Below are 26,669 nucleotides of genomic sequence, written 5' to 3' on the forward strand. Positions count from 1 at the left end.
ATCGAGGCAGGCATGAAAACATGAAATCATCATACATAGCCTAAGATCAGGGTGGGTATGAATACTTCTAAAAAAGTGGGATACATTTGAGAAAAATACTCATCAATCTGCGGGGGACATTTAATCCCTGAGCACTTCCACAGCTATCAACAATGGAAGGGGGGCTTCAGCAAGATGTTACTTCTCAAAGTGGATGCTGTCCCTACCATTAACGTGGCTTCGAAAGCATCTCAAACAGCCACCAGCACCTGCAGAGACCGTGAGCATTATCACTGGCATGGAAGTGAACTGGTAAGTGAAAGAGCTAGCTATGCCAACGTTTGCTAGCTAAAGAGCTATCTCAGTTAGCTTGCGTCTTTCATCTAAATAACACTGATAGAACTAACCAAATGTAAACATGTCCTGCAGTTGTTGGTCGCTAACTGATGATGCTGTCCTAGATAGTACAAGCCAATGGGAAATATTCGTTCTCAAGGTGTTTGTGGGGGCTGCATATTGCGCGGTAATTCGATCATTCTATAGCTCTTTTTTCTATATGTACCACATAGGACTGCAGGGTGCGGGCTAAACTCAAATGCTGATTACAGATCAGGGGGCATTTGGACAAGCCCCTGAGGTATGCTTTCTTTGGAGGCGTAGATTGTGGATTTTGGACCATGTGAAAGTTTATTTTTTGATCTTAGGATCAATGTGGTTACAGTCAGTAGCGGTATGTTGGTAAACTCACTGGGGAAGCCAAGCCAAGTAAAAATAGCCATATTACAACCTATGTGTTGTGATAATTGCGGTGTTTGCTCTATAACCTGTTAGTAATATGCCTTGCCACGGTGATACAGTGAGGGAAAAAGTATTTGATCCCCTGCTGATTTTGTATGTTTGCCCACTGACAAAGAAATTATCCATCTATAATTTTTAATGGTGGTTTTATTTGAACAGTGAGAGACAGAAAACGCATGTCAAAAATGTTATAAATGGATTTGCATTTTAATGTGGGAAATAAGTATTTGACCCTTCTGCAAAACATGACTTAGTACTTGGTGGCAAAACCCTTGTTGGCAATCACAGAGGTCAGACGCTTCTTGTAGTTGGCCACCAGGTCTGCACACATCTCAGGAGGGATTTTGTCATACTCCTATTTGCAGATCTTCTTCACGTCATTTAGGATTCGAGGCTGACGTTTGACAACTCAAACCTTCAGCTCCCTCCACAGATTTTCTATGGGATTAAGGTCTGGAGACTGTCTAGGCCACTCCAGGACCTTAATGTGCTTCTTCTTGAGCCACTCCTGGCTGAGGGAAGGAGGTTCTCACCCAAGATTTGATGGTACATGGCCCCGTCCATCGTCCCTTTGATGCGGTGAAGTTGTCGTGTCCCCTTAGCAGAAAAACATCCCCAAAGCATAATATTTCCACCTACATGTTTGAAGGTGGGGATGGTGTTCTTGGGGTAATAGGCAGCATTCCTCCTCCTCCAAACATGGCAAGTTGAGTTGATGCCAAAGAGCTCCATTTTGGTCTCATCTGACCACAACACTTTCACCCAGTTGTCCTCTGAATCATTCAGATGTTCATTGGCAAACTTCAGACGGGCATGTATATGTGCTTTCTTGAGCAGGGGGACCTTGCGGGCGCTGCAGGATTTCAGTCCTTCACGGCATAGTGTGTTACCAATTGTTTTCTTGGTGACTATGGTCCCAGCTGCCTTGAGATCATTGACAATATCCTCCCGTGTAGTTCTGGGCTGATTCCTCCCTGTTCTCATGATCATTGCAACTCCACGAGGTGAGATCTTGCATGGAGCCCCAAGCCGAGGGAGATTGACAGTTCTTTTGTGTTTCTTCCATTTGCATATAATCGCACCAACTGTTGTCACCTTCTCACCAAGCTGCTTGGCGATGGTCTTGTAGCCCATTCCAGCCTTGTGTAGGTCTACAATCTTGTCCCTGACATCCTTGGAGAGCTCTTTGGTCTTGGCCATGGTGCAGAGTTTGGAATCTGATTGATTGCTTCTGTGGACAGGTGTCTTTTATACAGGTAACAAACTGAGATTAGGAGCACTCCCTTTAAGAGTGTGCTCCTAATCTCAGCTCGTTACCTGTATAAAAGACACCTGGGAGCCAGACATCTTTCTGATTGAGAGGGGGTCAAATACTTATTTCCCCCATTAAAATGCAAATCAATTTATAACATTTTTGACATGCATTTTTCTGGAATTATTTTGTTGTTATTCTGTCTCTCACTGTTCAAATAAACCTACAATTAAAATGATAGATGGATCATTTCTTTATCAGTGGGCAAACGTACAAAATCAGCAGGGGATCAAATACTTTTCCCCCTCACTGTATATAGGCCTAAGGCCGAGACAATAAGAAGACAGTGGCAGAATAAATTCAAAAGCACCTTTGTTTTATCACAAAACCGGAGAGCAACATCTGTCTGGTGAAGTCCACAAAACATATTGCATGTAACAGACAGTCACATGACACATACAGCATGGTCAAGCAAGTTCATGTTTCCGATATTTTCAGACTACTTAACAACCACTGATTTATAAACTCGATGGGTTAGGAAAGCAGGAGCTTTCCCTGTCACGGACGTCGTTGTGGAAATGACCGGACCAATGTGCAGCGTGGTGAGTGTACATTTTCCTTTATTTATGTAAATGTGGCCAACGAAACAAAGGATACGACCATGAAGCTTACTAGGGCTATAGTACCACTAACAAAGATAACTACCCACAAAATACAAAGGAAAAAAGGCTGCCTAAGTATGATTCCCAATCAGAGACAACGATAGGCAGCTGTCCCTGATTGAGAACCATACACGGCCAAAACATAGAAACAGAAAACAGAAATAAAGAAACTTGAATGCCCACCCTAGTCACACCCTGGTCTACCCAAAATAGAGAATAAAAGCCTCTCTATTGCCAGGGTGTGACAGTCCCCACTATTCTAGCACCATTTCAACTTTAACATTTTAACATCATCAAATCACCTTTGCTTAGTCTAATACAGTGACAACTAAAATATACCAAAACCCAATTTATTCCAATCATTATAAGCTAAATAGGATGTGGCTGTCCACGGTACTGATTTCAATGTGTGTGTGCATGCTTGCAAATCAATTTAAAAAACATGTTGACTCACCCTACATGTAGAGAAACGCCAATGCCATCCTCTTCTCATTCATTTTGCCAAAATGGTCTATGACTCTTTCATACAGTACATGCTTTGATGTTTTGTTATCCTAGGCTACCAGGCTAAAATGCTTGCTCGCTAGTCTAACTTGCTTTCATGGGCAACAATGAGCCAGCTAGTTACATTTACATTTTAGTCATTTAGCAGACGTTCTTATCCAGAGCGACTTAGAGTTAGTGCATTCATCTCCAGATAGCTAGGAGGGACAACCACATCATTCATCTCCAGATAGATCTCCAGATAGCAAGGTGGAACAACCACATCACAAGCACAGAAAGTACATTTTTCCTCAATAACGTAGCTATCAGTAGAATCAGAACGTGAAGGGGATGGCAGTCTAGGTGAGGAGGAGGATTATTTAATATACTGTTTGAAGATGTAGGGTTTCAGATATTTTCGGAAGATGGGCAGGAACTCTTAGCTTCAGGGGGGAGCAGACTCCACCATTGGGGTGCCAGGACAGAGAGGAGCTTGAACTTGGCTGAGCGGGAGGGACGGGAGGTAGGGAGTGGACGGGAGGTAGGGAGTGGACGGGAGCCCAGCCAACAGCGAGTTGCAGTAGTCCAAATGGGAGTGGACAAGTGCCTGGATTAGGACCTGCGCCGCGTCATGTGTGAGGTAGGGTGGTACTCTACAGATGTTGTAGAGTATGAACCTGCAGGAGCAGGGCACTGCTTTGATGTTTACAAAGAATGACAGGATGTTGTCCAGGGTCATGCCAAGGTTCTTTGAACTCTGAGAGGGCAACATTGTGAAGTTGCCAAAAGTGATGGAGAGGTCTTTGAGCGGGCAGGCCTTCCCCGGGAGGAAGAGCAGTTCTGTCTTGTCGAGGTTGAGCTTGAGATGGTGGGTCGTCATACAAGTTAACATATCTGCCAGGCACGCAGAGATGTGTGTGGCCATCTGTATGTAAGAACGGGGGAAGGAGAAAAGTAGTTGAGTGTCATCCACATAGCAATGATAGGAGAGACCATGTGAGGATGTGATGGAGCCGAGTGACTTGGTGTATAGAGATAAGAGGAGAGAATCTAGAACAGAGCACTGGGGGACATCAGTAATGAGAGTATATGGTGCAGACACAGATCCTCTCCACGTCACCTGGTAGGAGAGGCCTGCCAGGTAGGATGCAATCCAAGAGTGTCCAGAGCCTGAGACGCCCAGGCCTGAGTGGGTGGAGAGGAGGATCTGATGGTTCATGGTGTCAAAGGCAGCGCAAAGATCTAGGAGGATGAGAACAGAGGAGAGAGAGTCAGCTTTGGCAGTGTGGAGTCTCTGTGACACAGAGAAGAGCAGTCTTGGTTGAGTGACCTGGTTAGGGTCAAGAAGATTGTTCTTAAAGAGATAATGAGAAAGTTGATCAGAGAGAGCACGCTCAAGTGGTTTGGAAATAAAACCAATGATCAGGGATGAGTTGATGAGGGAAGTGAGGAATGGGAGAAGGTCTCCAGAGATGGTAAAAACAAGTGAGGAGGGGATAGGATCGAGCGAGCAAGCAGGTTGTCTGGCGGGCAGACCTCGCCAGTCGCAGGATGCCATCTGGAGAGAGAGCGGAGAAAGAGGTCAAGGTAGAAAGGGCTTTTAGCAGTTGATACAGTAGAAGAGAAGGTAGAGAGGAGGGAGTGAAAGGATGATAGGTCCTCCAGAAGTTGAATTTTTCTCAATTTTTCCTCAGCTGCCATTTTTGCTCAGTTAACGTTAGCCTACTTCATCTAGGTACATATTGAACTTCCATCCTCTCAGGCAAGGGGCACAATGTATGAATTTATGGTTGGATCAGAATCGCCGTTAAAATCATTGGCCAGTACGGATAGTTAAGTAAAATCAAGTCCAAATCTCTATACATTCATGGCTAATTTAGGAAAAGGACAATTTTAGCTAACTAGCTAGTCACCAGATGACAACAACACAATGAGATGCAACAATTCAATTTTTTTCTGTCAATGACTTGGCTTTTGATGTGATATAATTGGTGTGAAGTCAAATCCAAACTGGCTTCCCTTGACACTTTTTTTTGGGTGCGCCAGAACCATTCACAGTTGAGCTCACTCAGTTTTGCTCAATGCTGATTGGCTATTATTTTATAAAAGATTATATATCAAGGGCGGTTAAATGTTCACTGGCTTACCTTGCATTCAATGCTACCTGTGTCAACAACATCATACTATTTTTGACCGGACAGCATCAGAAAGATGGGCTACACATACAGAGACAGAGGGGTCCTGTTTTGCTCGCTTGGATGCTTTCTCCAGTGAGGTACAATTCTTGTGAATTGAAGGAAAATTATGAAACACAGAGAGAGGGAAAGAAATACAAAAAATAATAATATTGTACATTTTTGTGGGGAAGCCTGGCTTTCCTTGGCATCCATGAATACATGCTACTGGTCACAGTTGCTTCTTGTTGCTAGTTATGCTCTTCCTCCATTTATGAATTCATTTATGAATTCATTTTTGGCCATTTCTTTCTAGTTGGCAAAATAAGAGAGTTAGATTTTTGTTTGTGTCCTGTCATACAGACTGGGATATGTTCCGGGATTCTTACCATAACATTGAGGAGTTTAACACATCAGTCAATGGCTTCATTAATAAGTGCGTTAACGACGTCGTCCCCACAGTGACCGTACGTACATATACCAACCAGAAGCCATGGATTAGAGGCAACATCCACACTGAGTTAAAGGCTAGAGTTGCCGCTTTCAAGGAGCGGGACACTAATCCGGAATCTTATAAAAAAATCCTGCAAAATCCTGCACAGGGTCAATACAGGACTAAGATTGAATCCTACTATGCCGGCTCTGATGCTCATCGGATGTGGCATGGCATGTAAACTATCACTGGCCGTCTCTCTGCTTTAGTGAACCCGGGGTTAGGACGCACCAGGCACCACTGTAGCTGGTGTCCCTCCTGGCCACAATCAGGACAGGGCCCCAGGTGTCTCCAGCAACGCAGTGCCCCCATCACGAGGTGGACACCGACGCGAGGTGAACACTGACGCTCCTGAAGAAGGTTATTCAGACGGATGGCCATCAAGATGAGAGCGTCCAAGGATAGGTTGTCATCTCGACATGCCAACTCCGTCTGGACCTCCTTGCGCAGTCCACTGCGGAATAAGTGGGGAGCACCGGCTCATTCCGCCCACTGGAGGTTGCCACAGTCCGAAAGGTGAGGGCGTACTCCGCACCGGTCTAGGCACCCTGCTGGAGTTGAAAAGTTGCTCACCTCCCTCTCTGCCCTCTGGAGGATGGTCGAAGTCCACCCTGAACAGACCCATGAACCTCTCATAGACACCCAACTCATCCAGCAGGGAAATGACTGTGGCAACCTTGGACCTCTCGGCGAAATAGAGTAGCACTGGAGTAGGAAGCCATGGCATTTCGATGGAGTACCGTCATACTTCTCCAGAAGGGAAACACCTGGGTGGACGGATGGGTAGGCTGGGGGACTGGCTCACTGTGATGACCTGTGGTAGGAGGCCCTCCGTCAGAGGTATGGAGAACCTCGCTGGTGATGTCGAGTCAGTTTAGAACGTGGAGGACCTTCTTCAAAGTCGTAGCCAGTAGAGCCAGCTGGTCGTGGTGTTGGTGGAGTAGATGACCGTGTTCCTCAACCACCAGGAATATGGTGTAATCCTGCTTCCTAAATTCTGAGGAAATATTCTGCAATGTAGACGCAGGGAGTCAGGAAGCAGGTGCAGATGGTTAGTTTAATAATAACAAACATGGGGAGTTACAAAACAAGAGAAGCGTCTGGACCTGGAAACTGAACCAATACTGCCTGAAGAGTTTTTTTTTTATTATTTCACCTTTATTTAACCAGGTAGGCTAGTTGAGAACAAGTTCTCATTTGCAACTGCGACCTGGCCAAAATAAAGCATAGCAGTGTGAACAGACAACACAGAGTTACACATGGAGTAAACAATTAACAAGTCAATAACACAGTAGAAAAAAATGGGCAGTCTATATACAATGTGTGCAAAAGGCATGAGGAGGTAGGCGAATAATACAATTTTGCAGATTAACACTGGAGTGATAAATGATCAGATGGTCATGTACAGGTAGAGATATTGGTGTGCAAAAGAGCAGAAAAGTAAATAAATAAAAAACAGTATAAAAACAGTATGGGAATGAGGTAGGTGAAAATGGGTGGGCTATTTACCAATAGACTATGTACAGCTGCAGTGATCGGTTAGCTGCTCGGATAGCTGATGTTTGAAGTTGGTGAGGGAGATAAACGTCTCCAACTTCAGCGATTTTTGCAGTTCGTTCCAGTCACAGGCAGCAGAGTACTGGAACGAAAGGCGGCCAAATGAGGTGTTGGCTTTAGGGATGATCAGTGAGATACACCTGCTGGAGCACGTGGTACGGATGGGTGTTGCCATTGTGACCAGTGAACTGAGATAAGGCGGAGCTTTACCTAGCATGGACTTGTAGATGACCTGGAGCCAGTGGGTCTGGCGACGAATATGTAGTGAGGGCCAGCCGACTAGAGCATACAAGTCGCAGTGGTGGGTGGTATAAGGTGCTTTAGTGACAAAACAGATGGCACTGTGATAGACTGCATCCAGTTTGCTGAGTAGAGTGTTGGAAGCCATTTTGTAGATGACATCGCCGAAGTCGAGGATCGGTAGGATAGTCAGTTTTACTAGGGTAAGCTTGGCGGCGTGAGTGAAGGAGGCTTTGTTGCGGAATAGAAAGCCGACTCTTGATTTGATTTTCGATTGGAGATGTTTGATGTGAGTCTGGAAGGAGAGTTTGCAGTCTAGCCAGACACCTAGGTACTTATAGATGTCCACATATTCAAGGTCGGAACCATCCAGGGTGGTGATGCTAGTCGGGCATGCGGGTGCAGGCAGCGATCGGTTGAAAAGCATGCATTTGGTTTTACTCGGGTTTAAGAGCAGTTGGAGGCCACGGAAGGAGTGCTGTATGGCATTGAAGCTCGTTTGGAGGTTAGATAGCACAGTGTCCAATGACGGGCCAAAAGTATATAGAATGGTGTCGTCTGCGTAGAGGTCGATCAGGGAATCGCCCGCAGCAAGAGCAACATCATTGATATATACAGAGAAAAGAGTCGGCCTGAGAATTTAACCCTGTGGCACCCCCATAGAGACTGCCAGAGGACCGGACAGCATGCTCTCCGATTTGACACACTGAACTCTGTCTGCAAAGTAATTGGTGAACCAGGCAAGGCAGTCATCCGAAAAACCGAGGCTATTGAGTCTGCCAATAAGAATATGGTGATTGACAGAGTCAAAAGCCTTGGCGAGGTCGATGAAGACGGCTGCACAGTACTGTCTTTTATCGATGGCGGTTATGATATCGTTTAGTACCTTGAGTGTAGCTGAGGTGCACCCGTGACCGGCTCGGAAACCAGATTGCACAGCGGAGAAGGTACGGTGGGATTCGAGATGGTCAGTGACCTGTTTGTTGACTTGGCTTTCAAAGACCTTAGATAGGCAGGGCAGGATGGATATAGGTCTATAACAGTTTAGGTCCAGGGTGTCTCCCCCTTTGAAGAGGGGGATGACTGCGGCAGCTTTCCAATCCTTGGGGATCTCAAACGATATGAAAGAGAGGTTGAACAGGCTGGTAATAGGGGTTGCGACAATGGCGGCAGATAGTTTCAGAAATATTGGGTCCAGATTGTCAAGCCCAGCTGATTTGTACGGGTCCAGGTTTTGCAGCTCTTTCAGAACATCTGCTATCTGGATTTGGGTAAAGGAGAACCTGGAGAGGCTTGGGCGAGGAGCTGCGGGGGAGGCAGAGCTGTTGGCCGAGGTTGGAGTAGCCAGGCGGAAGGCATGTCCAGCCGTTGAGAAGTGCTTATTGAAGTTTTCGATAATCATGGAATTATCGGTGGAGACCGTGTTACCTAGCCTCAGTGCAGTGGGCAGCTGGGAGGAGGTGCTCTTGTTCTCCATGGACTTCACAGTGTCCCAGAACTTTTTGGAGTTGGAGCTACAGGATGCAAACTTCTGCCTGAAGAAGCTGGCCTTAGCTTTCCTGACTGACTGAGTGTATTGGTGCCTGACTTCCCTGAACAGTTGCATATCACGGGGGCTATTCGATGCTATTGCAGTCCGCCACAGGATGTTTTTGTGCTGGTCGAGGGCAGTCAGGTCTGGAGTGAACCAAGGGCTGTATCTGTTCTTGGTTCTGCATTTTTTGAACGGAGCATGCTTATCTAAAATGGTGAGGAAGTTACTTTTAATGAATGACCAGGCATCCTCAACTGATGGGATGAGGTCAATGTCCTTCCAGGATACCCGGGCCAGGTCGATTAGAAAGGCCTGCTCACAGAATTGTTTTAGGGAGCGTTTGACAGTGATGAGGGGTGGTCGTTTGACTGCGGCTCCGTGGCGGTTACAGGCAATGAGGCAGTGGTCGCTGAGATCCTGGTTGAAGACAGCGGAGGTGTATTTGGAGGGCCAGTTGGTCAGGATGACGTCTACGAGGGTGCCCTTGTTTACAGAGTTAGGGTTGTACCTGGTGGGTTCCTTGATGATTTGAGTGAGATTGAGGGCATCTAGCTTAGATTGTAGGACTGCCGGGGTGTTAAGCATATCCCAGTTTAGGTCACCTAACAGAACAAACTCTGAAGCTAGATGGGGGGCGATCAATTCACAAATGGTGTCCAGGGCACAGCTGGGAGCTGAGGGTGGTCGGTAGCAGGCGGCAACAGTGAGAGACTTATTTCTGGAGAGAGTAATTTTCAAAATTAGTAGTTCAAACTGTTTGGGTATGGACCTGGAAAATATGACATTACTTTGCCAGCTATCTCTGCAGTAGACTGCGACTCCGCCCCCTTTGGCAGTTCTATCTTGACGGAAGATGTTATAGTTGGGTATGGAAATCTCAGAATTTTTGGTGGCCTTCCTGAGCCAGGATTCAGACACGGCAAGGACATCAGGGTTAGCAGAGTGTGCTAAAGTAGTGAGTAAAACAAACTTAGGGAGGAGGCTTCTGATGTTGACATGCATAAAACCAAGGCTTTTTTCCATCACAGAAGTCAACAAATGAGGGTACCTGGGGACATGCAGGGCCTGGGTTTACCTCCACATCACCCGCGGAACAGAGAAGGAGTAGTATGAGGGTGCGGCTAAAGGCTATCAAAACTGGTCGCCTAGAGCGTTGGGGGCAGAGGATAAGAGGAGCAGGTTTCTGGGCATGGTAGAATATATTCAGGGCATAATGCACAGACAGGGTTATGGTGGGGTGCGGGTACAGCGGAGGTAAGCCCAGGCACTGGGTGATGATGAGAGAGGTTGTATCTCTGGACATGCTGGTTGTAATGGGTGAGGTCACCGCATGTGTGGGAGGTGGGACAAAGGAGGTAACAGGGGTATGCAGAGTGGATCTAGGGGCTCCATTGTGAACTAAAACAATGATAACTAACCTGCACAACAGTATACAAGGCATATTGACATTTGAGAGAGACATACAGCGAGGCATACAGTAATCACAGGTGTTGAATTGGGAAAGCTAGCTAAAAACAGTAGGCGAGGCTAATCAGCTAGCACAACAAACAGCAGGTAAAATGGCGTTGACTAGGCAACTGGGCCGACAGATAAAACAAACAAGCAGAATGGAGTACCGTGATTAATGGACAGTCCAGTGTGCGTCAGCTATGTAGCCAAGATATCAGTGTCCAGGGGGAAGCGGTGGATGGGCAGGGAAGCTGGACTGGCGAGTGTTATCCAGGTTTAAAAAGAAACTAACAATGACTAAATAGCTTGTAGCTAGTTAGCTGGTTAGTGTCTGGAGGTTCTTGAGTGAGTCATAAAAATAAAATTAAAATTAAAAGTAATAGCGATTCCGTATCACAGTGGGTGAGGCAGGTTTCCGGAACGTATAAACAAAAAAAATCAAAAAGAGATAGAAAGTAAATGGGTTCAGAGAGTATTTGGGACGCGGTGATTCAGACGGTTAGCAGGCCTGTGCTATCAAGCTAACAGTTCGTAGGCCCGGGCTAGACAAGCTAGCCGTTAGCAGGCCGAATTAGCAAGCAGGGAGATAGCGAGGGCTAGAGAGTTCACCTTTGGGGGACGTCGCGATGGGGTGAGTCTGTTTATTCCTCTTCATGTGGTGACATCGACAGACCGGTCGTGGGCCCGGGTAATTGTAGCCCAGGAGTATGCTACAGGTGCTCTAGTACGCTAGGTGAGCTGGAGACACAGCGTTTCAGAAAGCTCGCGGGCCTTGGCCAGCAGATGGATCTTTGGCGATGTCGCAACGGAAAAGCCTGTTGAAACCACCTCGGACGATTATGTCGGCGGACCAGTCGTGATGGATCGGCGGGGCTCCGTGTCGGCAGTAAAGGGTCCAGGCCAATTGGCAAAAGAGGTAATGTTGGACCTCTTCGGCTAGTCGGGAGATGGGCTTAGCTCGAGGCTAGCTCAAGGTTAACTGGTGCTTGCTTTGGGGCAGAGACGTTAGCCAGGAGTAGCCACACGGATTGCAGCTAGCTAGTTGCGATGATCCGGTGTAAAGGTTCAGAGCTTGCGGTAGTAATCCGGAGATGGTAGAGAAAAAGCAGTCTGATATGCTCTGGGTTGATGTCGCGCTGGTATCCTAGTTAGCTTTGAAGACCGCTAGCAGTGGCTAACTGAGTACTAGCTAGTAGCTAGTTAGCTGGCTAGCTTCTGATGGGGGTTCCGGTTCTAAAGTATAGAAAAAGCAGATCCGTACCACATTGGGTGATGTGGGTTGCAGGAGAGTATATTCAGCCTATAGTTGGAAAGTGAGATTAAAATATGTACGAAATATATACAGAAAAAAATGAGGAAAACTATATTTACACCAGACAGGACGGGACAAGACAAAACACACATCCGACTGCTACGCCATCTTGGAGTGATGCTAGAGAATGCTAGATAAAGGGGGAGTAATCAGGATAGTGATGGAGTCCACTTGTGCCTCATGATGTGGCGCAGGTGTGTGTAATGATGGGTTGCCACGACCGGTGGTTGGTAGACCGGCAACGTTGAGCTCCAGAGAGGGGGAGCGGGAGTAGACCTCTTGGTGCTGGCATCGGCTGTTGCTTAGCTTCTAATGTTAGTTAAATCCAACTCTATGTTTCGAATCCTCTTAGCTATATTCCGGTTGAAACATGTATGGTTGAATGTCACCATGTAGCTAATAGAACATAAAAAAATGTCCATGGTTGAATTCCTGTTGATGAGAGGAATCACTTGAAGCCATTGCGTCTGATCAGTTCTTTCAGTTTTGCCCAAAGGATTGTGTTGTTAGTGTCCACCTCAATTTTTTAAAAGCCTGCCTTGGGGGAGGGACGGGGGTCAGAGCACGAAACACCGTCCAACACAATTTGTAGTCTTTCAGTGACTGGACATTTTTTTCACGCTTTTATATTTAGCAATGAATTTGCTGATAGGAACCTCGCTGAAAGACGTCCAATGGCTCTATCGAACAAGGACATCAATATCTACATGCACAAAAATGTAGTATAATGTGATCAGTATAACATAGAGCCTTTGCCAAATGAAGCAAATCATCAAATCAAATCAAATGTATTTATATAGCCCTTCGTACATCAGCTGATATCTCAAAGTGCTGTACAGAAACCCAGCCTAAAACCCCAAACAGCAAGCAATGCAGGTGTAGAAGCACGGTGGCTAGGAAAAACTCCCTAGAAAGGCCAAAACCTAGGAAGAAACCTAGAGAGGAACCAGGCTATGTGGGGTGGCCAGTCCTCTTCTGGCTGTGCCAGGTGGAGATTATAACAGAACATGGCCAAGATGTTCAAATGTTCATAAATGACCAGCATGGTCCGATAATAATAAGGCAGAACAGTTGAAACTGGAGCAGCAGCATGGCCAGGTGGACTGGGGACAGCAAGGAGTCATCATGTCAGGTAGTTGTCACGAATCCCGCTTCCTGAGTCTGTGGTTGCCTGTGTTTCTGTCCTGGAGTGTGTTTTCGGTGTCCTGGAACGCACCCTGTCTGGTTGCCGAGCGAATTTAACTTACCGCCGTTTGTTTTGTCTACAGCCATTCACCTGGAACCCATACCCCATCCCTGTCTGCTCGTCGCCAGTGTGCTGTTATCCATTGGATCTGCCCATCCACTCCCATCAACCCACCTCCGCTGCCCGCTCCTCCACCCGGAACTATCTACCTCCACGTTCTCATTGATTAATAAATACTCACCATCTTTATACTCACCTTGTCCTGTTCTGCTTCTGGGTCCAATTCTGGTAAACCCTGACAGAACGATCCGGCCAGTGATGAACCCAGCGGACCTGGACTCCGTTTGCCATACAATTACCCAGCAGGAGAAGATGTTGGGACAACACAACACGGCGCTACACGAGATAGCGGGTTCAATCCGGAACTTATCGGATAGATTAACGAGTATCCAGGATCAGCTCAGGTTGCCGGCGGATCATCCACCACCTGTTTCACCCATATCACCTGCTGATTCGGGAGCGGGTTCCTTCCGTGAGCCCAAGGTTCCGACACCGGAGAAGTACGAGGGAGATCTGGGAGGATGCCGTTAATTTCTTTTACAGTGTGGGTTAGTTTTTGATCTGCAGCCCCACTCTTACGCCACAGATAAGGCGAGGATAGCTTTTGTTATTGAGCTGCTGCGTGGTAGAGCTCTGGAATGGGCTTCAGCTGTTTGGAAACGACGGGACACGGGTTAACTAAGGACGAGCGCCAACGTAGACGTGAGACCAACAGCTGCCTCTACTGTGGTAGCTCAGGACATTTCATCTCCGTTTGTCCTCAGCGCCCGTTAAACTGCTCGGCTCGTTAAATTTGGGAGGTTTGTTAGCGAGCCAGTTTCAACCTCTCAAGAGCCCTGTCAGACCTCGTTTTCCTGCTACCCTCATAAATAAGAATCAGAGTTTAGCGATTAACGCTTTCATCTATTCAGGTGCCGATGACAGCTTCATTGATGCCGACTTAGTGGAACAGCTGGGGCTTTCCAATGAGCAATTACCGGAAGCCATTGAAGCAACCACTCTGAACGGCAGTAGTCTGGCACGGATCACTATGAGGACTGAACCGGTTAAGATGTTTTTGTCGGGGAATCATTCAGAGGTTATTTCTTTTTTCATTTTGCCTTCCCCCCATGTTCCTCTGGTTCTTGGATACCCCTGGCTAAGAGAACACAATCCTTTGTTCGATTGGGTGACTGGTAAGGTAACTAGTTGGAGCATTGAGTGCCATGCTAACTGCCTCAGTACTGCCTGTTCTCATGCTGTCCCCAGTCGGGTCAGTGAGTCTGCTCCTCCTGATTTGTCCCTGGTTCCTGAAACATATCACGAGTTGGGTGAGGTGTTCAGTAAGCAGAAAACTCAGTCACTTCCTCCCCACCGACCTTATGATTGTACAATTAAGCTGTTCCCTGGAGCTGCCTTTCCCAAGGGACGGTTATACAGTATTTCTCGACCTGAGCGGGAAGCCCTGGAGACCTACATAAAGGATTCTCTTGCTGCAGGTCTCATTTGTCCCTCGTCATCACCCCTGGGAGCTGGATTTTTTTGTGAGTAAGAAGGATGGCTCTCTTCGACCGTGTATTGATTATCGGGGGTTGAATGATATTACGGTCAAGAACAAGTACCCCTTGCCCTTGATGAGCTCCGCTTTCGATTCTTTACAGGGTGCTACTGTGTTTACGAAGCTTGATCTACGCAATGCGTATCATCTGGTTCGGATCAAAGAGGGGGACGAGTGGTTGACTGGATTCAATACACCTATGGGACATTTCAATACACCTATGGGACATGCCGTTTGGACTTTCCAACGCTCCAGCAGTGTTCCAGAGTTTGGTGAATGACGTGCTGAGGGATATGATCGGTCTGTTTGTGTTCGTTTACCTGGATGACATCCTGATTTTCTCCAAGGAGCTTTCCAGCCACTTCCAGCATGTTAAGCAGGTCCTGCAGCGGTTATTGGAGAACCGTCTGTTTGTGAAGGCAGACAAGTGTGATTTTCACACCCACACTACATCCTTCCTCGGGTACATCATCTCCAGGGGTGAGATCAAGATGGACCAAGAGAAGGTTCGGGCGGTTCGGGCCCGGCCCGGTACGAGATTGCAGCTCCAGAGATTCCTGGGATTTGCGAACTTCTATCGGAGGTTTATCCGTGATTACAGCCGGGTGGCCGCCCCTTTAACTGGTCTGACGTCTTGCACCAGAATTTTCTGTTGGATTCCTGAGGCAGACCGAGCATTTCTGAACTTGAAGAGCCGATTCACCAACGCGCCGATTCTCTCTCAACCTGACACTTCCCGTCAGTTTGTTGTTGAGGTGGACGCGTCTGATGTGGGGTTGGGCGCCATCCTGTCCCAGCATAGCTCAACTGATGGTAAACTCCATCCCTGCGCCTTCTACACTTGTCGTCTTTCACCAGCTGAGAGAAACTACGATGTGGGTAACCGGGAGCTTCTCGCTGTGAAGCTTGCCTTGCAGGAGTGGCGTCACTGGTTGGAGGGAGCGGAGCAACCGTTTGTGGTCTGGACTGACCACAAGAATCTGGCTTACGTGCAATCGGCTAAACGTCTCAACTCCCGTCCGGCCAGGTGGGCTTTGTTTTTTGGACGCTTCAATTTTTCCCTGACGTTCCGACCTGGGTCGAAGAACGGCAAAGCGGACGCCTTGTCCCGGATGTTCTCCAAGACGGATGAGAGTGGGGCCAAGACTGAGAAGATTCTTCCCCAGAACCTTGTCGTGGGAGCCGTTACATGGAGGATTGAGGAGGATGTGATGGCGGCCCTTCGGACTCAGCCCGGCCCCGGTAATGGTCCACCCGGTCGGTTGTTCGTACCTGAGTCGGTCCGTTCTGCTGTTCTTCAGTGGTCCCATGCCAGCAAGATAGCTTGTCACCCTGGCGTTGCTCGGACTATGGCGCTACTGGGCAGACGATTTTGGTGGCCTGACATGGGAGAAGATACCCGGAGGTTTGTTGCCGCATGTCCTGTTTGTGCTCAGAACAAGAGTACCAATCGGCCCAGCTCTGGGCTTCTTCACCCCCTACCTATTCCTCGGCGACCTTGGTCGCATCTGGCCCTGGATTTTGTCATGGGATTGCCCCCTTCTGTTGGGAACACGGTCATTCTGACCATTGTGGACAGATTCAGCAAGTTTGCTCATTTTGTCCCTCTCTCCAAGCTTCCATCTGCCACGGAGACGTCCGAGATCCTGGTTAGGGAGGTTTTCAGCGTCCACGGATTGCCCAGTGACATTGTTTCTGACAATGGTCCTCAGTTTACCTCTGCTGTCTGGAGATCCTTCTGTTTGGCCATTGGAGCTACAGTCAGTCTCACTTCTGGATTTCACCCACAATCTAATGGTCAGGCGGAGAGAGCCAACCAGAAGATGGAGTCCACGCTGCGTTGTCTTGTCTCCTCTGATCCCACCTTTTGGTCATCTCAATTACCCTGGGTCGAGTATGCCCATAATACCCTTCCTTCATCTGCCACTGGGATGTCCCCCTTCCAATGCCTGTACGGATACCAACCTCCCTTGTTTGCTTCTCAGGAGAGGGATCTTTCGGTTCCTTCTGTCCAGGCCCACATTCGTCGTTGCCACCGGACCTGGCATCGGGCCAGGAAGGTCCTCCTTAGAGTTTCTGACCGGTATCAGATCCAGGCGAATCGTCGCCGTATTCCTGCTCCCGCTTATACCATCGGAGATAAGGTTTGGTTGGCTACACAGGATCTTCCTCTACGGACTGAGTCGAGGAAACTGTCACCAAAGTTCATTGGTCCGTTTGTGGTGGAGAGAATCATTAACCCTGTTGTGGTCCGACTCAAATTGCCGGCAACGCTTCGAGTACACCCCACCTTTCATGTATCCTGCCTCAAGCCGGTTCTCCTCAGTCCTCTGTTGCCCCTTCCTCCTCATCCTCCTCCTCCTCGGATGATCGGAGGTGGTCCTGCCTACACGGTGCGCCGCATCATGAATTCCAGACGGCGGGGTCGAGGTTTCCAATATCTTGTGGATTGGTAAGGATATGGTCCAGAGGAAAGGAGTTGGATTCCTCGGCGTCAGATCCTTGATGATGACCTGCTTCATGACTTCTACCGCCTCCACCCTGGCGCTCCAGGTAGTCCGCACTGTGACGTTCGTCGGAGGGGGGGTACTGTCACGAATCCCACTTCCTGAGTCTGTGTTTGCCTGTGTTTCTGTCCTGGAGTGTGTTTCCGGTGTCCTGGAACGCACCCTGTCTGGTTGCCGGGCAAATTCGCTTGTTGGGAGATCGATGTTCACCCGCACCTGTATCCCATCAGTAATCTGCACACCTGTCCTGATCATCACCTCTCCCCTTCAAAAGCTCTGACCTGACATCCATTCCCTGCCGGATCGTTAGCCATGAACAGTATGTTGTGCCCACGAACCAGCCTCCAGTTTATAGAGTTTGTTTTCTTTTGTTTTATTGTTTTGTACGTCTTGCTTGCCTTTAACTTACCGCCATTTGTTTTGTCTACAGCCATTCACCCGGAACCCAATTCCCCATCCCTGTCTGCTCGCCAGTGTGTTGTTATCCATTGGATCTGCCCATCCACTCACATCAACCCACCTCCGCTGCCCGCTCCTCCACCCGGAACTGTCTACCTCCACGTTCTCATTGATTAATAAATACTCACCATCTTTATACTCACCTTGTCCTGGTCTGCTTCTGGGTCCAATTTTGGTAAACCCTGACAGAAGTCCTGAGGCATGGTCCTAGGGCTCAGGTCCTCCAAGAGAGAGAAAGAAAGAGAGAAAGAGAATTAGAGAGAGCACACTTAAATTCACACAGGACACCGAATTGGACAGGAGAAGTAATCCAGATATAACAAACTGACCCTAGCCCCCAGACACATAAACTACTGCAGCATAAATACTGGAGGCTGAGACAGGAGGCCCCGGACAGGGCCAAACAGGAAGGATATAACCCCACCCACTTTGCCAAAGCACAGCCCCCACACCACTAGAGGGATATCTTCAACCACTTACCATCCTGAGACAAGGCTGAGTATAGCTCACAAAGGTCTCCGCCACGGCACAACCCAAGGGGGGGGGGGGGGGGGCGCCAACCCAGACAGGATGATCACATCAGTGACTCAACCCACTCAGGTGACCCACCCCAACCAGGGACGGTATGAGAGAGCCCCAGTAAGCCAGTGACTCAGCCCCTGTAATAGGGTTAGAGGCAGAGAATCCCAGTGGAAAGAGGGGAACCGGCCAGGCAGAGACAGCAAGGGCGGTTCGTTGCTCCAGAGCCTTTCCGTTCACCTTCCCACTCCTGGGCCAGACTACACTCAATCATATGACCCACTGAAGAGATGAGTCTTCAGTAAAGACTTAAAGGTTGAGACCGAGTTTGCGTCTCTGACATGGGTAGGCAGACCGTTCCATAAAAATGGAGCTCTATAGGAGCTCCAGCTGTCTGCTTAGAAATTCTAGGGACAATTAGGAGGCCTGCGTATTGTGACCGTAGCGTACGTGTAGGTATGCACAGCAGAACCAAATCAGAGAGATAGGTAGGAGCAAGCCCATGTAATGCTTTGTAGGTTAGCAGTAAAACCTTGAAATCAGCCCTTGCTTTGACAGGAAACCAGTGTAGGGAGGCTAGCACTGGAGTAATATGATACATTTTTTGGGGTTCTAGTCAGGATTCTAGCATCCGTATTTAGCATTAACTGAAGTTTATTTAGTGCTTTATCCGGGTAGTCGGAGAGCCGGACAAAGGCATGGATGAATTTGTCTGCATCAGCTGGGTTACTGAGGGTCCTGCAAAGCAGGACTTCATTTATTTTTGGAACCAACAGGACCCTGAACAACGTCTACCCCCAAGCCAAAAGACTGCTAAATAGTTAACTAAATTGCATTCTGGACTATCTGCATTGAACCTGTTATGCAGGTGAATGAGGACCCAAAAGCGACTTGGCGAAAACAGAGTCTTTAATCCAGTAAAGTAAATATACAATCATAAAGCACAATTCCACTCGTAATGACGAGAACAGACTGGAGACTCGATCATGAACTGCAGGTTGCCTCGGGAAGGCACTTGAACGTAGCAGACTCTGACACCTGCTCACCACGCAGCATCTGAGGGAAACACGACACGACAGGGCGATACACAGACACAGCACGGTGAACAATAGACAAGGATCCGACAGGGCAGAAACGGAAAACAAGGGGAGAAATAGGGACTCTAATCAGGGAAAAAGATAGGGAACAGGTGTGGGAAGACTAAATGATTGATTAGGGGAATAGGAACAGCTGGGAGCAGGAACGGAACGATAGAGAGAAGAGAGAGAGGGAAGGGAGAGAGAAAAAGGGGAACGAACCTAAAAAGACCAGCAGGGGAAAACGAACAGAGGGAAAAGCAAAATGACAAGACAATATAAGACAAAACATGACAGTACCCCCCACTCACCGAGCGCCTCCTGGCGCACTCGAGGAGGAATCCTGGCGGCAACGGAGGAAATCATCAATAAGTGAACGGTCCAGCACGTCCCGAGACGGAACCCAACTCCTCTCCTCAGGACCATAACCCTCCCAATCCACTAAGTATTGGTGACCCCGTCCCGAGAACGCATGTCCATGATCCTACGTACCTTGTAAATAGGTGCGCTCTCGACAAGGACGGGAGGGGGGAGGGAAGACGAACGGGGTGCGAAGAAAGGGCTTGACACAGGAGACATGGAAGACAGGATGGACGCGACGAAGATGTCGCGGAAGAAGCAGTCGCACAGCGACAGGATTGACGACCTGGGAGACACGGAACGGACCAATGAACCGCGGAGTCAACTTACGAGAAGCTGTCGTAAGAGGAAGGTTGCGAGTGGAAAGCCACACTCTCTGGCCGCAACAATACCTTGGACTCTTAATCCTGCGTTTATTGGCGGCTCTCACAGTCTGTGCCCTGTAACGGCAAAGTGCAGACCTCACCCTCCTCCAGGTGCGCTCACAACGTTGGACAAACGCTTGAGCGGAGGGAACGCTGGACTCGGCAAGCTGGGATGAGAACAGAGGAGGCTGGTAACCCAGACTACTCTGAAACGGAGATAACCCGGTAGCAGACGAAGGAAGCGAGTTGTGAGCGTATTCTGCCCAGGGGAGCTGTTCTGCCCAAGACGCAGGGTTTCTGAAAGAAAGGCTGCGTAGTATGCGACCAATCGTCTGATTGGCCCTCTCTGCTTGACCGTTAGACTGGGGATGAAACCCGGAAGAGAGACTGATGGACGCACCAATCAAACGACAGAACTCCCTCCAAAACTGTGACGTGAATTGCGGGCCTCTGTCTGAAACGGCGTCTAACGGGAGGCCATGAATTCTGAACACATTCTCGATGATGATTTGTGCCGTCTCCTTAGCGGAAGGAAGTTTAGCGAGGGGAATGAAATGTGCCGCCTTAGAGAACCTATCGACAACCGTAAGAATCACAGTCTTCCCCGCAGACAAAGGCAGACCGGTAATGAAATCTAGGGCGATGTGAGACCATGGTCGAGAAGGAATGGGGAGCGGTCTGAGACGACCGGCAGGAGGAGAGTTACCTGACTTAGTCTGCGCGCAGTCCGAACAAGCAGCCACGAAACGGCGCGTGTCACGCTCCTGAGTCGGCCACCAAAAGCGCTGGCGAATAGACGCAAGAGTGCCTCGAACACCGGGACGACCAGCTAACTTGGCAGAGTGAGCCCACTGAAGAACAGCCAAACGAGTGGAAACAGGAACGAAAAGAAGGTTACTAGGACAAGCGCGCGGCGACGCAGTGTGCGTGAGTGCTTGCTTAACCTGTCTTTCAATTCCCCAGACTGTCAACCCGACAACACGCCCATAAGGAAGAATCCCCTCGGGATCAGTAGAAGCCACAGAAGAACTAAAAAGACGGGATAAGGCATCAGGCTTGGTGTTCTTGCTACCCGGACGGTAAGAAATCACAAACTCGAAACGAGCGAAAAACAACGCCCAAACGAGCTTGACGAGCATTAAGTCGTTTGGCAGAACGGATGTACTCAAGGTTCTTATGGTCTGTCCAAACGACAAAAGGAACGGTCGCCCCCTCCAACCACTGTCGCCATTCGCCTAGGGCTAAGCGGATGGCGAGCAGTTCGCGGTTACCCACATCATAGTTGCGTTCAGATGGCGACAGGCGATGAGAAAAATAAGCGCAAGGATGAACCTTATCGTCAGACTGGAAGCGCTGGGATAGAATGGCTCCCACGCCTACCTCTGAAGCGTCAACCTCGACAATGAATTGTCTAGTGACGTCAGGAGTAACGAGGATAGGAGCGGACGTAAAACGTTCTTTTAGAAGATCAAAAGCTCCCTGGGCGGAACCGGACCACTTAAAACACGTCTTGACAGAAGTAAGAGCTGTGAGAGGGGCAGCAACTTGACCGAAATTACGAATGAAACGCCGATAGAAATTAGCGAAACCTAGAAAGCGCTGCAACTCGACACGTGACCTTGGAACGGGCCAATCACTGACAGCTTGGACCTTAGCGGAATCCATCTGAATGCCTTCAGCGGAAATAACGGAACCGAGAAAAGTAACGGAGGAGACATGAAAAGAGCACTTCTCAGCCTTTACGTAGAGACAATTCTCTAAAAGGCGCTGTAGAACACGTCGAACGTGCTGAACATGAATCTCGAGTGACGGTGAAAAAATCAGGATATCGTCAAGATAGACAAAAACAAAGATGTTCAGCATGTCTCTCAGAACATCATTAACTAATGCCTGAAAAACAGCTGGCGCATTGGCGAGACCAAACGGCAGAACCCGGTACTCAAAATGCCCTAACGGAGTGTTAAACGCCGTTTTCCACTCGTCCCCCTCTCTGATGCGCACGAGATGGTAAGCGTTACAAAGGTCCAACTTAGTAAAGCACCTGGCTCCCTGCAGAATCTCGAAGGCTGATGACATAAGGGGAAGCGGATAACGATTCTTAACCGTTATGTCATTCAGCCCTCGATAATCCACGCAGGGGCGCAGAGTACCGTCCTTCTTCTTAACAAAAAAAAACCCCGCCCCGGCCGGAGAGGAAGAAGGCACTATGGTACCGGCGTCAAGAGACACAGACAAATAATCCTCGAGAGCCTTACGTTCGGGAGCCGACAGAGAGTATAGTCTACCCCGAGGAGGAGTGGTCCCCGGAAGGAGATCAATACTACAATCATACGACCGGTGAGGAGGAAGGGAGTTGGCTCGGGACCGACTGAAGACCGTGCGCAGATCATGATATTCCTCCGGCACTCCTGTCAAATCGCCAGGTTCCTCCTGAGAAGTGGGGACAGAAGAAATGGGAGGGATGGCAGACATTAAACACTTCACATGACAAGAAACGTTCCAGGATAGGATAGAATTACTAGACCAATTAATAGAAGGATTATGACATACTAGCCAGGGATGACCCAAAACAACAGGTGTAAAAGGTGAACGAAAAATCAAAAAAGAAATAGTCTCACTGTGGTTACCAGATACTGTGAGGGTTAAAGGTAGTGTCTCAAATCTGATACTGGGAAGATGACTACCATCTAAGGCGAACATGGGCGTAGGCTTGTCTAACTCTCTGAAAGGAATGTCATGTTTCCGAGCCCATGCTTCGTCCATGAAACAACCCTCAGCCCCAGAGTCTATCAAGGCACTGCATGTAGCACCCGAACCGGTCCAGCGTAGATGGACCGACAAAGTAGTACAGGATCTAGATGGAGAGACCTGAGTAGTAGCGCTCACCAGTAGCCCTCCGCTTACTGATGAGCTCTGGCTTTTACTGGACATGAATTAACAAAATGTCCAGCAAGTCCGCAATAGAGGCACAGGCGGTTGGTGATCCTCCGTTCCCTCTCCTTAGTCGAGATGCGAATACCTCCCAGCTGCATGGGCTCAGTCTCTGAGCCAGAGGAGGGAGATGGTTGCGATGCGGAGCAGGGAAACACCGTTGACGCGAGCTCTCTACCACGAGCCTGGTGACGAAGATCTACCCGTCGTTCTATGCGGATGGCGAGAGCAATCAAAGAGTCCACACTTGAAGGAACCTCCCGGGAGAGAATCTCATCTTTAACCACTGCGTGGAGTCCCTCCAGAAAACGAGCGAGCAGCGCCGGCTCGTTCCACTCACTAGAGGCAGCAAGAGTGCGAAACTCAATAGAGTAATCCGTTATGGATCGATCACCTTGGCATAGGGAAGCCAGGGCCCTAGAAGCCTCCCTACCAAAAACTGAACGGTCAAAAACCCGAATCATCTCCTCTTTAAAGTTCTGGTAATTGTTAGAGCAATCAGCCCTTGCCTCCCAGATAGCTGTGCCCCACTCTCGAGCCCGGCCAGTAAGGAGTGAAATGACGTAAGCAACCCGAGCTCTCTCTCTAGAGTATGTGTTGGGTTGGAGAGAGAACACAATATCACACTGGGTGAGAAAGGAGCGGCACTCCGTGGGCTGCCCGGAGTAGCAAGGTGGGTTATTAACCCTAGGTTCCGGAGGCTCGGCAGGCCAGGAAGTAACAGGTGGCACGAGACGAAGACTCTGGAACTGTCCAGAGAGGTCGGAAACCTGAGCGGCCAGGTTCTCCACGGCATGGCGAGCAGCAGACAATTCCTGCTCGTGTCTGCCGAGCATGGCTCCTTGGATCTCGACGGCAGTGTTACGAGCGTCTGTAGTCGCTGGGTCCATTCTTTGGTCGGATCCTTCTGTTATGCAGGTGAATGAGGACCCAAAAGCGACTTGGCGAAAACAGAGTCTTTAATCCAGTAAAGTAAATATACAATCATAAAGCACAATTCCACTCGTAATGACGAGAACAGACTGGAGACTCGATCATGAACTGCAGGTCACTCTGCTTGCCCCTGACCCTGAGCCTGCCTGCCGACCTGTACCTTTGCCCCCCCTCTGGATTACCAACCTCTGCCTTACCCTGACCCTGAGGCTGCCTGCCGCACGGTACTGTTACCGCACCGATGGTTTACTGACCCCTGCCTGCCTTGACCTGTCACTTGCCTGCCCCTGTTGTTACAATAAACATTGTTACTTCACACAGTCTGCACTTACGTCTTACCTTGATTCCTGATAGATCCAATCTATAGCTAGCTAGCTAACAAAACTACTAACGTTAGCTTTAGTTGCTTAGCTAGACAGCTAGCTAGCTAACATTAGCTAGCTAGGTTGATGCAATCATGCAGACAGCAGCTAAAGCTAATAATTTAAACTCACTGAATAAATGTGTTTGATACAGGATATAGAAGATGATATGGTCTGCTGTTGTTTCCCAAGGCCAAGGGATACCGAAGTTCCTGAAAAGGTTAGTCAGCCAGTTTGTTTGTCCAGTAATGTTGACGTATTATTTTATTTCCACAGCTCGTCACAAAATGTTTGTGGCTCACATTTAACTGTCTCAAAAGTAGAAATTTTGCCACAGACCAGTTTACACAGACAATATGAACACAATATGAACACACTGACCCTGTACATAGCAAAATGCTTGTATTCCTAGCTCCAACAGTACAGTAGTATCTAACAATTCACAACAATACACACGGATGTAAAATAAGGGAATTGAGAATATATAAATATTAGATCGAGCAATGTCAGAGTAGAGTATGTATGTAGGGCAGCAGCCTTTAAGGTGCAGGGTTGCATAACCGGGTGGAAGCCGGCTAGTGATGGCTATTTAACAGTCTGATGGCCTCGAAATGGAAGCAGTTTTTCAGTCTCTCGGTCCCAGCTTTGATGCACCTGTACTGACCTTGCCTTCTCGATGATAGCGGGGTGAACAAGCCATGGCTCGGGTGGTTGATGTTCTTGATTATCATTCCTGTGACATTGGGTGCTGTAGGTGTCCTGGAGGGCAGGTATTTTGACCCCGGTGTTGCGGTGGGCAAACAGCCCCACCCTCTGGAGAGCCTTGCGGTTGCAGGCAGTGCAGTTGCCGTACCAGGCGGTGATACAGGCCGGCAGGATGCTCTCAATTGTGCATCTGTAAAAGTTTGTGAGGGTTTTCGGGGCCAAGACAAATTGTAGACGCTGTTGCGCTTTCTTCACCATACTGTCTGTGCGGGTGGACCATTTCAGATCATCAGTGATGTGTACATCGAGGAACTTAAAACTTTCCACCTTCTCCATTGTGGTCATGTTGAGTGAGAGGTTATTTTCCTTGCACCATTTTCCCAGGACCCTCACCTACTCACTGTAGGCTGTCTCATCAACCTATTGAATGAGGGACATTCAATAAAATCGACTTTAGGAAAAGGGGGATATTATTTTTTATTAAAATGTTGAAAGAAGTTGTTTTAATGATTGAATATATGGATTTTACAGGCATTCAGTTCCTACAGTGAGCGTCAGGGAACCAACCTATGGTGGGCCAGATGGAGACCAGGACAACAACACAAGGTTAGTGGTTTTATGACTTACACATAAAAAATGTGGTGGCTCTTTTGATATCAGATTCAGAATGAATATTAATGAGATTTGTGGTAGTTTGAAAAAGTTTGATCCACCTTAGGCCAGGAGTGTTTCCAACTCACATGACCCGACAAGAGAAACCCAGCCCGATAGCCATAGCACAGACGAAAAGGGAAGCAATCTACAACAATGACCTGACCAAGTCATGACAGTAGGGAAAACTCCAGGCCCCAGAAAAGCCACATACAAATTTTGCCACACCACATTTGAACCTGTGGTACCCCCTCTGGTTGCTTCATTTCAGTAGTGGACAATCCAGCCTACCTACAGAGGAGGAATAGTGAACATCGGAGACGACGAGGTGCCCAATGAAGACCTCCGTGGCCTGTCTGTCAGATGTGTCTTCCTCCCTTCCTGGCTGTACCATCAACGCTCCCTATGCTCAAGATACTGACTTTCTGAACTGCCTGACATCTAAAGTTGTGGAAGACCATCGCCCAAGAACTGCCAGATCTTCCTACATTTGTTTTGTTAAATTGTTTTCTGTTAGTTTTGTTAAATTGTTTTCTGTTAGTTTTGTTTTCAAAGTGAGTTTGAGATTCAACATGTAACGAAAATCACTATATAAAATAAATCTATTATTATTACTATTCAACATACCAACAAGACTACTTCCTCAGTGACCGTGATGATCTGGAGTGCATCTCACCATTGAGAGAGAAATGCGACAGTCCTTACAGAAGGACAAGAGATAGAAAACACAAAAGCTCTCTTATTCTCCTTCATCATCACGACTCTACCCACTGAATTCATGATATATTTAAAAAAAATCCTTCCTGGCACTACACAGCTGATTCAAATAATCAAGGCTTAATGATGAGTTGGTTATTTGAATCAGCTGTGTAGTGCTAGGGCAAAAAAATCAAAACGCTGACACAGGGGTGCCCAGGACTGAGTTTAGGAAACCCTGCCACATGGGCCTGATCCTGTCCAGGCCTCCTGCAGCCTCGGCAGACTGGTGGTGAGTCTGTTTCCTCTCCACAGGACAGCATGGACAGACATGCCTCTCCACCTCCACCACAGATTTAGGCATGGGTCTGCGCTTTCCCAGTAATTGG

At 48.3% G+C, this 26,669-nt stretch overlaps 1 long non-coding RNA gene across 1 annotated transcript; it reads left to right on the forward strand.

The window, feature by feature from the left end:
* LOC124007036 lies at window positions 1-26,347 on the forward strand. Its single transcript, XR_006833864.1, has 5 exons — window positions 1-291; window positions 2,528-2,631; window positions 24,383-24,448; window positions 25,465-25,539; window positions 25,856-26,347. It is a non-coding gene; the product is annotated as an uncharacterized LOC124007036 (long non-coding RNA).
* The last annotated feature ends 322 nt before the right edge of the window (window positions 26,348-26,669 follow it).

This window comes from Oncorhynchus gorbuscha, linkage group LG01, assembly GCF_021184085.1.
Source record: "Oncorhynchus gorbuscha isolate QuinsamMale2020 ecotype Even-year linkage group LG01, OgorEven_v1.0, whole genome shotgun sequence".
Lineage (NCBI taxonomy): Eukaryota > Metazoa > Chordata > Actinopteri > Salmoniformes > Salmonidae > Oncorhynchus > Oncorhynchus gorbuscha.